Source organism: Antechinus flavipes, chromosome 5 (genome assembly GCF_016432865.1).
Source record: "Antechinus flavipes isolate AdamAnt ecotype Samford, QLD, Australia chromosome 5, AdamAnt_v2, whole genome shotgun sequence".
Taxonomy (NCBI): domain Eukaryota; kingdom Metazoa; phylum Chordata; class Mammalia; order Dasyuromorphia; family Dasyuridae; genus Antechinus; species Antechinus flavipes.
In genome coordinates, this window is record NC_067402.1 from 7,634,408 (window position 1) to 7,649,487 (window position 15,080).

General features: G+C 38.7%; 1 long non-coding RNA gene across 2 annotated transcripts in view; it reads left to right on the forward strand.

Annotated features, from left to right (window-relative positions):
- The window catches only part of LOC127564105 (uncharacterized), a 32,892-nt gene extending 19,394 nt beyond the window's left edge, over positions 1–13,498 (forward strand). The window contains exons 2-4 of one of the 2 annotated variants that reach the window (XR_007954192.1): positions 3,258–3,307; positions 10,592–10,707; positions 11,391–13,498. This is a non-coding gene — a long non-coding RNA (uncharacterized LOC127564105). Of the gene's footprint in view, positions 1–3,257; positions 3,308–10,591 lie in introns of both variants that reach the window. The other variant, XR_007954191.1, reaches the window with a different exon arrangement.
- Positions 13,499–15,080: the final 1,582 nt, after the last annotated feature.

Sequence of the window (15,080 nt, forward strand, 5' to 3'; positions counted from 1 at the left end):
AAAAGAGACTGAACCATATTTGCCCAGAGTGAGTATTGGAGCTGAGATTTGAATCCTAACCTTCCAAATTCCAAGACTAGCAATGTGTATATAACTTCTGGATACCCAAGGTGCAGAACTCTCTTAGACTTCATTTCCCACTCCATACCCCTGCCTGGACACACATTTCTAGTTAACATTGGTGGTAGGCAAGGAAAGTTTTTGATTCTGAAATCAACTAAGCTTTCTTTCTCACAGTAAGATAGAAACAAATATTCAGAAGAAAACGGTAGGTAAAATTAGGGTTGGCAGTTAGTTGTGGATTTCCATAATCTCTTTTTACTTGACTTCCCCTGTCACCATCCCAGTCCATTTGACTGAAATCTATTTATATTCCCTACAAGAAGTCTCCAAATTTCATCTCTTTCTTATTCTTAAGCTGAGCTAAGTATAACAATCTCCCTCACCAATTATCATAATTAATGACTAATATAATCATCATAAATTATTTTACAAACCTATGAGTAAATAGTAATAATAAAGTGATATCTATAAAGAAGTTTGAGAGTACAGAACTTATATTATTGCTGCCGGTGTTTTTATTTTACATGACCTTAAGGGTGGGGATTTGCTATACGATTAGTATATTTTCTTCCTTTACAATGAGACTTAGAGCTGTTGTGGACATGAGAAATCTCCCCTTTATATAGAAACTGAGGGATACTGTCATATTTTTTTTTTCTGGTTTAAAACCTACTTAGACTAGCGCTTTTTAAATGTCACTTTATACCGTGAACTCCTTTGGCAGTCTGGTGAACCCTTTTTCCGAATCACATTTTTAAATGCATACTAGAAAATAGGAGGATCACCAAGGAAAACAATAATGTTGAAATATGGTTATCAAAATATTTACAAAGCAAGTTCACAGACCCCCAGTTCAGAACCTCTGCTCTACACATGCCAGAAGAGAAATTCTATAATGACAGATGGCCCTAGATAAGAAATAAAGAATATGTTCATTAAAGTATGAAGTTTTATATCTTTTTAAAATCTTGTTTGGGTTTCTTTAAAAAAATATTTTCATTGTCAACTTAACAAAAAAAAAAAAAAAACAAATAAAATGAGTTTGTCTATGTAGTAGAGGAGGAGAGGACAGTAAATGAAACTGCTCATTTTCCTTAGGCAAAAGACCTTTTAAAAATGCAATAAAAACCCAAGCATTAAGGGAAATATGGAAATCGATAGAAGGGATGAGGAGGAACCAGCAGAAAAGGTAAAGGAAAGAATCCCTCTTCCATCGAATGCCCAATCTAGCTGTTGGTTTATTCCTTTAAATTAATTCTTTCAGGCACACAATTGTTTTAATTTAACTTAGTGGCACTAGCTTAATGCCCAACAAATTATAAATCAAAGGATTTGATGCAAAAGTTCACGTCTGTTTGCGATTTTCTATGAGACATTCGAGCCACCACCTTCACTTTTTTTTTTTTTTTTCATTCTGTCGATTATGGAGAGTGAGTAGGAAATAAATCCGTCCCACATTATAGTCCCGATTCTAACAACTTGTATATCAGTGCCGCATGGATTCTAGTCACTTCTGCTAAAAAGATTGCAGCTCCGGGGATTCAAAGCATCCAGACCCCATTTAAATGTGAAAAATGTTGGCAGTGCTGCCTTGAGAAAGAAGGGGGGGAAGAAGGTGTTTGCAAGAATAATTGTTTGATTTTGAGATCGGATAAATGGCTTTTCCTCCACAAACAAAGTAATGTCTTTTCCATAGTGTCTTCAGCGGATAAGGGGTCCTAAGAGTCTCAGGACTTGCATGATTTGGGGTGTGTTTGTGGTTTGTGTTGTGTTGTGTGTCTGTACACATATATGCTCAGATACCTGCATGGGCAGAGGTGAAAAGCTGAGGGGGGATGCAGGGAATTTCTCAGTGACTATTTCCAGAACAGTGTTGGCTTTTCTCTGGCTCATGACAGGACGTGTTACAAATGGCTGAGTAGAGTTTTCAGAAACCAGGGAGAGAGGTAAGACTGGAGAAACAGGGACTGCTGAATCATAAAAAAAACTGTTGTAAACTAACGGATAATTGAGCATGTCTTCACACATGGGTTCCACTGAGATCAATCATACAGGAAAAATAAAGAACTTACTTTATTTCTTGCCTTTTGGTAGATATATAAGAATAACATGAGATTTTATTTTCTCCTCTCTCACTCTCAATCCCTCCTCCCATTTCATCCATTCTCCTTTCTCTGGGCATGCCCCCATGCCCAAACCATCATTATTTTTTCACTAGGAAAAAAAAAAAAAACAACAACGAAATACACTTTTATATATTATTAGGCGAAAATCTGTCTGGTGAAATCATTGTGCCGCTGCTTAAGTAATAACAAGAAGGTCACCAAATGCAAGCTACATCCCAGCCAGGGAAACAAAAATAACTGAGAAGTTGAATCAACAGAGATTGAATCAACAGACAGGGATGCCATCACACACACTCTTAGGGGAGCTTCTGCACCAGGAGACACAGCGGAAACCCAAGCCCGGAAGTGGTTTTAGGTCACAGCAAGAGTCCAGGGCTTGCATAGTGGAATATGTGTGTGTGTATTCATGCACGTGTGTACATATATATGTATGTGTGTATATATGTATATGTATGTGTATATATGTATATGTATGTGTGTATATATGTATGTGTGTATATATATGTATGTTTATATATATATATATACTGTTTTATCTATAGGTGAACAGAAATTTTCCATTCTCTTGAAGTAAAATAGAAATTTTATTTATATCGATCATTTCAGAATGGACATTGCCTTATTACCTAGGTAACCATAATAGCAACCAGTATAGGAATAATTGTAATGGAGGACAGATGTTCCTAATTTGATACCAAACAGCATAGTCTGAAAAACTATTAGGTGCAAAAACCTTAACTTATAAACTGAGTCCAAGAGCCAAGGTGAGGAAGCTCACACTGGCTGTGTGAGTATGCATATGTGTGCACACGTGTGCATATGTATGAATACTCATGTGTGGGAGGCCATGTGATGGTCTTGAGTGTGATTGTCCGGCCTCAATTTTAACAGATGGTTTATTGGACTTGGAGGAGCCTAAGGTGGAAAAAAGAGGGGAAAAGTGAGAGGAGAAAGATTACATGTGACCAAGTGCTGCAATGTCGTGGATGTGATGTTGATTTGTATCATATTTGTGATATAACTAACTATATGCACACTTCTTACAATTTGTGGTTCCTGATGTTCCAGATCTTTTCTCCATTGTGCTGGGCCAGTATCCAGGGCTGCTGGCAACAAAGGTGAGGGGCCTCTTCTGTTAACTCTATTAAGCTTTTCCTCCCTCATTCTCTCCCACTTGAATGATCATGCTCTCCTTCTCCATTAACCACTTTATTTATGTATGTATTCATTTTATGTCTCTTCTTCATATATTGATATATACCCTCATCTTCTCCATTAGAGAGACTTCTTACAAATAGTCACTGCTTCATTCTTTATACTAGCATTCCCAGAGTCAAGTCCAGTACCTGATGTTTAATATCTATTGATCGACTGGTTAAGGATCAAAATTAACTTCTGTCAAAGCTAGCCCAATGGAAGGATTGCCATTTTCTTTTTTTTTTCTCAGACATCAATAGCTGTGGGATCCCAGTGATTTCAATTTTTACTTCAACCATGTAGATCACCACCCTAACTGGGGCTGCCCACCCTGTGGGACACTTATCTGTATTTTCCCATAAGTTCATCTCGTAATGACATTCAACCCTTCTTTTAAAAGTGTTCATTACTTTCTCTTAAATTTGATAGACCATCAAAAGAACCCACAACCCATGGCTAATCTCTTCATTTTATCATAGCAACAGCCAAGGTGTATGTTAGAGACAATTCTAATTAGATAGTAAAATTCTCAGAACGAATATTTGTATCTCTGAAATCAAAAGTCCTTACAAATCAGAGTTTGACATGTTTTATTGATGGTCTAGATTTAAGAAAGCATTAATAATGCAGTTAAAACTTAAAAGGGTGTTTTCTAGAGAAATTACTGCCAAACATTTATCAGCATCCTGCTTCCAGTAGTTCATTTTTTGATCATTTTTTTAAATAAGTGAAATTATTTTATCTGTTCCTATTATATCATCTCCTGTTTATCACATTGCATAGTCTACAGTGAGCAGTGGATTTCAATGACTATCAATCACCAGAACCCAGAATGTAGGGATCCCCTCACAGAATCAGGTAAGCACATGGCATCCTGCTTTCTCAGAAAATAAAGGATAGGCAAACTAGATGCCTTGGATCTAAAAAGAAAAAAAAAAAAAGAAAAAAGAAAAAAACAACCAACATGAATGAAAACAAAGAAAGGGATTCTCAAATAAAAAGATTTTAGAGTATCCTGTAAGGTTGTAGCCTCAGAAACAAATTGGTGGGTAAGCAGCATGTCTTTGTTGGTGATTAGTGAGCCTATGGAGAAGCCTGAAAAAGTGTATTTTCACCCAAATGTGATTTTAATTTTGTGATTTTTCTAATCCAGGTGGCACTCTTTAAATCGGGACATAGTTGAAGTGATTCCACTAGAAAATTCAGCATGTAACCTTAACAACATGAGATTTGGAAGGAAGAATTCTTGCCTACTTTTTTTTTTTTTCCTTTTCCTAAATCACCACTAAGCTAGATGCTTTTCAGACTTTAGGGCCAAATCAAAACAGAACACTTATGTAACATGTAAATGTATTTATTCTCTTCTTAAAAAAAAAAAAAAGAAAGAAAAAAGAAAAGCTCTATTTCTCCTTTATTTGTTGTTGATTTTTTAACTTTCAAATGGATATGTGCAGATTCATGAAATATGCAGAAAATGCACATAGTTGAATGTTTTGTTTAAAATAATACGAAGCATCAATACAAATCATTAAAATTATTTTTATGATTCTTTACATTTAAATGAATGGGTTTCAGTATTTAAAATGTCATAAGCACTTTTCAGTCACTCCTTTTGAGTCACCATTTTGTCCCATTCATTTTCATTGACTTTTCCTTTCATGGTTAAAGTTGGAGTGGGCTTGGTCTGTCTGGTTCAGATTGTTTCACTTTGCACAATTCCATAAAAATCCTTCCAGATTTCTTTGAGTCCTTCATACATATTAGTATTAATTTCATTTTAATATCTTATTACATAAATGTCCCACAATTTGTTTTCCCATCTCCCCATTGTTGTATATTGAATTTACTTCTAGTTTATTTATTTTTTAATCACAGATAATACTGCTATGAAAGTCATTGAAACATAATTCTGCTTCTTTATTGTTGTTGCTGTTTTATTCTTTTTTTTTTTTTGACAAGTCTTTTGGGGCATGATCTCAACAATGAAATTGCTATATCAGACAGTAGGCTTTTCCTCCCTAGCTTTTGCTCCATTATTGTCAGATAACTGTCCAGAAAGATTCCTCAGATTTGTAATGTTAATAATAGTGAATGAATATTCTGTTTTTTTTTTTTTTCTCCACAAGGTCTCTCTCTGTCTTAGGACTCATATTTTAAGCCCATTAATTAGTATTTTTTAAAGCTGAAAACAATACTGGTTAAGAGAGAATATTTGAGAAGAATTCTTATATTAGAATGCAAGCTCTTTGAGACCAGAGATTGTTTCAGTTGGAGGGAATTTGTATACATCTCTAGTGCTTTGCACATAGCAGTTGTTTAATAAATGCTTGTTGATCGATTGATTCCACAAACAATAATAGAGGGTTTTGTTTGTTTGTTTGTTTTTTAAATGGAACAGCTGGGGAAATTATTTCCTATTTTGTATTATATAAAAAATTGGAAGGGATGTAGTATTTCTCTCTATACTAACATTCCCCAATACAAAATAGTTTTCAAAGTTATTGTTATTGAAGTGACTATCCAATTGGAAACTTAAAATTAGCATCCAAGGATTATAAAGTACATACCATAAGACATCTTAGCTCCTTCTCCTTCTTTGAAATGAAATGAAATGATCATATCACTACAGTATCCACTGTCTATGGGACAAGTTTTCTAGAGAATTCCCATTATCTGATATTGTTTCCCCATCTTAGTTTCTCTGTCTGATATGACTCCTGTCTTAAATAATAAATCTCCTGTTTGGGAGGAGCCTTGATGTACATGGGATTTCACGCATGCGAAACCTCCATGGATGCAAATAATAATTTTTCTATTCTTCTGTTCTCCCAAGATTACCCACTCAACCCACTGGAATCACTGCTCTGAGGTGGTTGTTCTCTTTAAATCAAAGATATTTATGTAGCCCCAAAGCAGTCCAACTTGGTGTCTCAGCCACAGAGCCGCCCAACCCTCCATTCCAGGAATTCATGCCCTTGAGGCAGGGGTGTGCTGGTAAATGTTTAACAATCAGACTGGGGTATGGTCGGTGGAGAGATATACCCTAAGGAACGTTTTCACTTTCTTAAATCTAGACAATCAACAAAACAAAGTCAAGCTCAGGTTTATAGACTTTGTTAATTTCTGAGGTGTAAATGTTCACACTGAAAATTTAACAATCAGAGATGACAAAGAATGGGTCCTACACACCTCAGAAGCCAGTTCCCCATGAGGAAGCCATCTAAGAAATAGGCTCCAGCCAGTAACACTATGTAGATACTCACTCTGTCTTTCTATGGTCCTTTGACTTAGCTGTAGTTAAAATTCTTTAGTAATTTAGATTCTCCTGAAATCATTGGCTTCTAAGATATAATACAACTAATTCAGAATTTACTAAGGGAGCCCTCAAAACGAAGCCTTCCCTAGCAATAAAGAAAATCAGTTAAGTAAAGCTACCCAGTTCAATGACTGTAAAATGATAATACAGACACTATTGTGCTCTACGGGCCCTTTGTCTCTCTACTTATACAAGAAATAAGGTTTATCAACTTCCCCCTTTTCCCCCCTCCCCAGCGGGGAAACTATTTACTCATAGTTTGATTTCCTTTCTTTTTTGGCTTCTTTTTGGCAAGATTTTTGTTGATGTTGTTTAATTATGTATTTTGTCTGTTGGGGAAGCCAGGCTACAGTAGGTAAAATAGCAGGCCTGAAATCAGGAACAATCATCTTCCTGAGTTCAAATGCAACTTCATTTACTTATTAGCTTTGTGATCCTGTGCAAGTCATTTAGCCATGTTTGCCTCAGTCTCCTCAACTGTAAAATGAGCTGAAGAAGAAAAAGGCAAACCACTTCCAAATTGAGTCACGAAGAGTTGAACATGACTGAAAAATGATGCGACAGCAAAATCGTTCATTGAGTTCTGTGTGTTTCATTGTGTCTCTGATCATACAAATCTTCCCATGTTTCTCTGAACTTTTCATGTAATCCATAGCTCAGAGTCCATTTTTGCAAGATTTTCCTCATTTGGAAATTGGAGGAGCCAATACTCCAGGCCTGCACAAAAGGCAGAATTTTTAAGAAGAAAAATCTTGATCTTCTTGATTCTAGTTTCCAGAAAAGATCAAGTGTTTCAGATTTTCTTCAAAGAGGAAGGGTTCTGAAGAGAGGAAAAAACTCTGGGTAGCCATTCTGCAGAGATGCTGCTATTTTCTCTGAATTCTTCACATTTGTCTTGGCTGTGAAATATTTCACTACAATTTGTTCAGCCATTTCCTAAGTCATATGTGGCCTATTTTGTTTCCATCCCCCTGCCCCCAAGAACAAAGATTTAGTATTTGTTTCTGCCTTTGACCTCCTTGTGGTAGATGCCCAGAAAGGAGTTCACTGGGTCAAAGGATGGTGCCTTGAAAGACAGAAGTCCCATCTCAGAGCAGCCAAATTTCTTCCAAACAAATTTAGTAACCCGTGATAAACTTCTAAGAAGCCTCTAGCTGTTCTATTAAGAAGCAAACTTATTTGTAGACATGGAAAATCCCTATTTTTCCAATGGTCAAATATTTTGAACTAGCGTTGACTGAGCTACTAAGATGATTGGCCTGAACTCTGAAAGGAAATGATCCTGAAAGATATATTTGCTTGTTTTGTTCCTATCCTTGCTCACTCTTCCACAACCTTCAGTGGACTTTTTTTCTTCTTTGTGATTTTTTTTTCTTTCTTTTTATGATAATAGTATTTTATTGTTCACAATGTGTGCAAAGATAGTTCTCAAGATTCACCCTTGCAAAACCCTGTGTTCTAAATATTACTCTCCTTTCCTCCTCACCCCATCTCCCAGATCGCAAGTAATCCAATATATAAGTTAAACATGTGAAATCCCTCAGTGTACTACTAGAAGAGAGAGCAGCAGGACATTGGAAGAATGGAACTAAAGCAAACTTGTTACACTATCTTATTTTTTTTAATTTAAACATTTTAATAATAGCTTTTTTATTTTCAAAATACATGCAAAGAAAATTTTCAACATTCACCCTTACAAAACCTTGTGTTCCAAATCTTTCTCCCTTCTTTCCCCCCACCTCTGTCCCCCAGACAACAAATAATAATAGGTTGGACATGTGCAATTCTTCTAAAGATATTTCCACATTTATCATGCTGCACCAGAACAAATCAGATCAAAAGGAGGAAAAATGAGGTAAAAAACAAGCCAACAACAACAACAAAAAGTGAAAATACTACATCGTGATCCACATTCAGTCCCACAGCACTCTCTCTGGAAGAGATGGCTCTCTCCATCACAAGACTGTTGGGATTATCCTGAATGTGATCTTTTTAAAAATTAATGGACATGAACATCCAAAGTACGGGAACCATGCTGTCTTCAATTTTTCAGATTTTTCTTTTTTTTTAAGAAAGTCTCTGTTTCCCATTCCCTGCACTGCTCTTAACTCACCCCATGACTTTCAAGGTTCCAATCTCTAGAGTGGAAGTGTTTCACAGTCAAAGAAAACAGTTTGAACGAAAGACAAGAAGGGCATTGTTTCTTGGTACGACTTGAGTCTCCAGAACTGCAATATCCATCCCCAGTGTTGGGGCGGGAGGGGGACAATGCAGGAGGGAATGCCTTTCAAACAGACAGGACAGATCAGGGGAAGTCAGAGACCTGGCTAAGTGCTGGGAAGCAGCCAGACCGTCAGGGCCATCCCGCTAAGATGCTCAGAGCAGCAGGGGAGGGGAACCTGCCATCCAAACCCCCTCCGCCCTCTTGGGTTGCCATCTTAGGAACACTCCTAAAAGTCACCTGGAGGATTTGGCTTGGGAGAGTTTGGAGACCCTCAGCACGTTCCCTGACAGGCATTTGGACGCCAGAGCTGGCCGGCCTGGGGCTGAAACGCTGCTGACATTTGAGACGGGATCTAGGATGTTTTCTTTTAAAACAAAACCATGTTACCTGACAGCACCATCTACCAGCCACAGGCCAGACTACAGGGCGAGGCTGAGGACTTTCAAAGGCCTCCTGGGACCTTTCCAACCAGGGCTCCGTTCCACACCTCTAAGGGGTCTCTGAAGAATAAGGACGTCCCTCGGCATCCAGAAAACTCTCTGAAATAACAGCACCAACTTGGTGTGCATGTCCTCAGAGGTCAGGGAGTCCAAACCACACACACCAAGGGGCTCTCACTAATACATACCCAACAAGGTTTGGAGTCACATGATCCCAAGGCCTTACTGCAGAAAAGAGACCTCCCATTTTACAGATAAGAAAACTGAAACAGAAATAGATAAGGAAAAGAAAACAGAAAGGTTAAGGGATTTGCCCGAGATCACAGAGGTAGAAGGAAGCAGCATGGAGCAGTGGAAGGAACATAGAATGGGGGTGGGGGTGGCAGGTGGGGGGAGGCAATGTGGTCATTGCCTTAATATAGTATTGTCTTAATTATTTGTCTTAATTGTCTTAATATTTACTCTCTCTGTAACCTTAAGAAAAACAAATTCTCTCACAGTGAGTAGAGCACCAGCCCTGGAGTCAGGAAAATCTTAGTTCAAATCTGGCCTCACACACCTAATTCTACCCGTGTGACTCTGGGTAAGTCACTTAATTCCAAAATGATTTGCCAAAAATAAGTCTATTAAAAGAAAAACAAGTTCTCTGGACCTCAATAAATAAATCTTTATACAGAGAAATTTAGTCTGGAAGACCTTCCAGGTCACTTCCAGCTTTTGTGAATCTAGTTCAGGTCCCCCTCCTCCTTTTACAGCTGAAGAGACCAAGATCAGAGAACTAGGACCCCTTGCTGAAGGTTATTTAGGAAATCAACAGTGGGTTTAGGCTGGATATTGGGTAACTGCTGGTCCTCAGTTTTCCCATCTGACTGTGACCCTTCCTCCTAAGGTTCTCCAAGTTTTCCCCCATCTGTTTTTCCATGAAGCTCCAGGTTCAGTCTGTTTATGTCTTTCTCTCCCTGAAGCCATCCCACACAATGAGGGCAGCAATTTCCACTTTCATCCCCGTCTTCTCTTCCATGGAATTCAGGGAGCCGAACCCAAGGCTGTTTTCTCCCTTCTGGCAACAGATCTAGGTTCCCACAATGAACAGGATGCCCTGTTGGCTTGTGACTGCAGCCCTGGCCAATTCCATCAAGAGGTGTGACCTTCCTACCTCTGCTCTCAAAAGAGATGAAGCTTGGCCCTTGTTGCCAAGAATATTAACCGTTATTTTTTTTTTCAGGTATTTAGAAACTAGAGCCATGATCCAGAATTGTTCACCTGGGGCAAAAAGAGACAAGCAGGGGCATCGTACAGTGGAAGGTCTGAGCCCCTTGGGTGCAATTATTCCAGAAAAAGGTGGCTTATTCTTCAGCATTTGTATGGAGAAAAGTGGGAAGGCGGGTCTAGGAAAGGGGTATCATGGTGATGGGACCTGGGGGAACAGGGGCTGATTATCCTTATTTTTTGGGGGGGGTCATCAGGAGGCTGAGAAGTCAGGAGTGATTGTAGATAAGAAGTATGTCCCATCCATGCCCTAAGGTAAGACTCTGCCTGGGTGCTAATCACAGCTCTGATGGAAACAACTTAACTCTGAACTTGGGAAAGTTGGATTGCTTACAGAGTAGAGGAGCCTATTGAGGGGGGAGAGAAATATTTAAGAAAAGGTGGGGAGGGGCTGCAGGGCTCCCAGGTAGGGATACAAGTATCCCCAAATAAAAAAATGTCCCCCATGCTTAAAGTTGTTCATTCTTGCTTTGGATATTCCCACTAGCTCTTTTTGTTTGTATCCTTGGATGATGGTTTAGGCTGTGTACTAAGGCTCTGATTGAGCTAAAAGAGGGGAAAAAAGCCTCAAAGGCATGTGGTTTTACATCTGAGGGGGCCCAGAGCCGAACTTGATCTTTCCAAAATCAACAGTCAGTTGGCTCCAGGTCCACCTTTTCTGACAGTAGCAGAGAAATAATTTAAGTGTTTCAAGAAAAATGACCATTCTGGGCCAAACACGTCTCTCTTTTGTGACTCCATTATTTCAAAAGCAGGGGCCCTGAGAATCTGAGAACCAGCAATACGGAGAAGATGACAGGAAGATCAAGGATGGCGGCTCCTGGAGTCATGGTGCACCGTGTCCTCCTGCCTGAAATTTACTCCGAGGATATGAAAGGAGTTCCCGATATTTTGTGCAAAGGCTAGCCAGACCCCAGCTATTCCTTCAAGCTCAGGCCACCAAGGCGGTTGGTGTTCCTTTCCATGTTCTCAAAGGAGACTTCCCCAATCCAAGGCTTACATCTAATCTGCTTTATGGATCACCAATGGGATGAATGAAAACTGTATTTCAGGAGATGATAAGGTCCCATTTGTTCAGCTGCCACCATTACGAATTTTCCAAAGAGTTTTAAGGGCCCACAAACTCTCAAAATATTGTTCTTAGGAAGAGGGAATATTTGATTCACATTTGTGCCGACCTCAGAAATGTGAGGGCCCTTTCCTTTTTTGCAAAGGAAGCGTTTTATACCAAGACTGACCCCACAGAGAGAGCAATTCAGGCCATAAACGTGGGCAATTTAAATTAGTCTTTTGGGCGAAAATCTTTCTCTATTCCAAGTCACTCAAAATATTACCTCAATGTAACCTGAACCATTGGGAGTAGCCAGACTTAAACTGGTGTTATGTTTTCAGTAGTAAAGACTGATAACTTGATAGTTCCCTGGGGTTGGATGCTTATGGTAGAAGTCCAAAGTTGACATTGCACGGTATTTTCCTGTAAATCCCCAGGGCTGGATTACAGATGAGATAAGTAAAGACGTATAGAGAACTTCAATCTGACTATGGTTCTCTTCAAATAGATGGTGACAATAGCCAACATCCCAGCAGGCTTCTTCATTCTCAAATTAATATCATTTTGTTCCAAAAGTTGGGGGTCATGAAAACTTGACTGGGAATGTTTGTTTAATACTTTTTTTGGGTAGAAAGTAGATTTATTCCATTTTCTGAATGTCACACTTAGCAAGAGGGGGAAAACCCTTCATCTTGTTTTGATTTTTCTATTCCCTTTTTCTTATAAGATTATCAGGAAGTACATAATTTCTGCTCTAAAAGGAACTTAGCTTGATATATTCTGTCTCCTTCTTTATATTTTGCAAAGGATTGAATTAAATGATAGATAAATTAAGTGTCTTGTACCAGGTTAAAAAGAATTAATAGTATACATTGCAGAACCCTGGAGTCCCAAGCCAGAATTCAGTCCTGATTGTTTCTGGGTATAAAACTATTTTGCTGTAGCAAGCCCCTTGTGTCTGCAGGGCTTGTCAAAGGCCACTTAGGTTGTTGGTTTGTTTTCTCTGCTGTCCTCGAGGATATCAACAATAATAGCATTTATATGGCTCTTGAAGATTTGCAAAGTGCTTTGCAGCTAGGATTTCATTTGGTCCAATAATCCTTAGAATTAGGTGCTATTATTATCCTCATTTCACAGATGAAGAAATGGAGGCAGGGAAGGGTTAAGTGACTGACCCAAGACCACACAACTAATGTGAACTTTAAATAAAGACATTAAATCAGCAATTTCAGATCTTTCCATCTGTCTTAAGGCTGAAACCATAGTGGGTTTTTCCCCACCTCCTATCCCCAATGTGTTGTCTCTTCTATTTTAATGAGGACTTTTTGAGAGTGGGGGCTGTCTCACTTTTCTAATTATAACTCCAGAGATTAAAATTGTGCTTTGCACATAATAACCACTGAAATAACAAGGCATTCATTCCTTCCAGTGTCTGAGGCAGGATTAGAAATCATCTGCCTAACTCCAGGTTCAGAACTCTTCCCAATGTATCACCTACCTGGAGCCATGAAAATGAAAACAACAATAAACACACACACACACACACACACTCACTCACTCACTAACTTACTCACACACAACCCCAAGCCTCTAGCAGCTTTAAGGATTTCAACCCCAGGAGTAATCTAGGATTACTCTGTTACTGGGGTCTGCTAGAGCCAAACGCCTTTCCAATTCCACAAGAAACTGGCAGATATGATCATGTGGTACACACTTGTGGAAGGATATTCAAAAGGAATGGAATAAAGGAATGCACTGTGTATGCACCAACCATTCATGAATCTTGTCAATCAATAAGTATCTGTCTCTGTCTCTCTCTCTCTCTCTCTCTCTCTCTCTCTCTCTCGCTCTCTCTCGCTCTCATGCTCTCTCTCTCTTTCTCTCTTTTACTTTCTTACTTTTTCTCTCTTATTTTCCCCATCCCTTACTTTCTCTCTTTCTCTCATTTTCTCTTTCTCTTACTTTCTCCCCCTTTTACTTTCCTGTCTCTTGCTTTCTCTCTTTCTCTCACTTTCTCTGTCCCTTACTTTCTCTCTTTCTCTCTTAATTTTTCTCCCTCTCTCTCTTATCTTCTCTCTTTCTCTTTTATTTTTTCACTTTTTCTCTCTTACTTTCCATGTCCCTTACTTTCTCTCTTTCTCTTATTTTTTTTTTAATTTCACTGTCCCTTACTTTCCCTCTTTGTCTCTCTTAATTTTTCTTTCTCTCTCTCGTATCTTCTCTCTCTCTTTCTCTCTTTTACTTTCTTACTTTTTCTCTCTTACTTTCCCCATCCCTTACTTTCTCTCTTCTCTCATTTTCTCTTTCTCTTACTTTCTCCCCCCTCTCTTTCTTACTTTTTGTGTCCTTTACTTTCTCTCTTTCTCTCATTTTCTCTCTCTCACTTCCTTTGTCCCTTACCTTCTCTCTTTCTCTTATTTTTTCTTCCTCTCTCTTTTACTTTTTCACTTTCTCCTTCTTACTTTCTGGGTCCCTTATTTTTTCTCTTTCTCTCACTTTCTTTGTCCCTTACTTTCTCTCCCCTCTCTTATTTTTTCTCCCTCTCTCTCTTATCTTCTCTCCTCTCTCTCTCTCTCTTTTACTTTTTCACTTTCTTTCTCTTACTTTCCGGGTCCCTTACTTTCTCTCTTTCTCTCATTTTCTCTTTCTCTTACTTTCTTCTCCCCTTTCTCTTTTACTCTTACTCTCTTTCTCTCTTTACTCTTTACTCTATTGTCTCTCTTTTACTCTCTCTTTCTCTCTGTTTCTCTCTCTCTTATTTTTCCCGTCCCTTACTTTCTCTCTTTTTCTCACTTTCTTTTTCTCTTACTTTCTCTCCCCCTCTCTCATACATTCTCTCTCTATCTCTTCCTCCCCCCTCCACCTCATTTTTCTCTCTCTCTTTTTTGTTTCTCTTTAATATCCCCTTTCCCATCAGTTCAGGAAGATCATGTCACACATTTTAATCCTTTGGCTGACTAATCACAATGTAGTTGATCCTCTATTTCTATCAGAGCATTCAAAGATTCACAGGCTTTTAACATATACCACTTCCTCCCCTCCCTTTAGCAAATTATTTTATGCCTATTTTGTATATATTTGTGTATTTCCATATTGTATTGCCAGGAAAATATACATTCCTTGAAGACAGGACCTATCTGTAACCTTTTCTGGTGATTCTAGTCCCAGACCCTGAATGCCTTGTAGTAATTTCCTTTTTTCTACCTTTCTGGTCCTCCTCCTCCTCCTCCTCTTCCTCCTCCTCCTCCTCCTCCTCTTCCTCCTCCTCCTTCTTCTCCTCCTCCTCCTCCTCCATACTGCTGCTCTCCCTTCTTTCTCTTCCTTACCTACTCATCTTTCTGAACTTTTCCCAGAAGCATTCCCAGATGTTTGTTTTGGGGCTTCTTCTGCACTC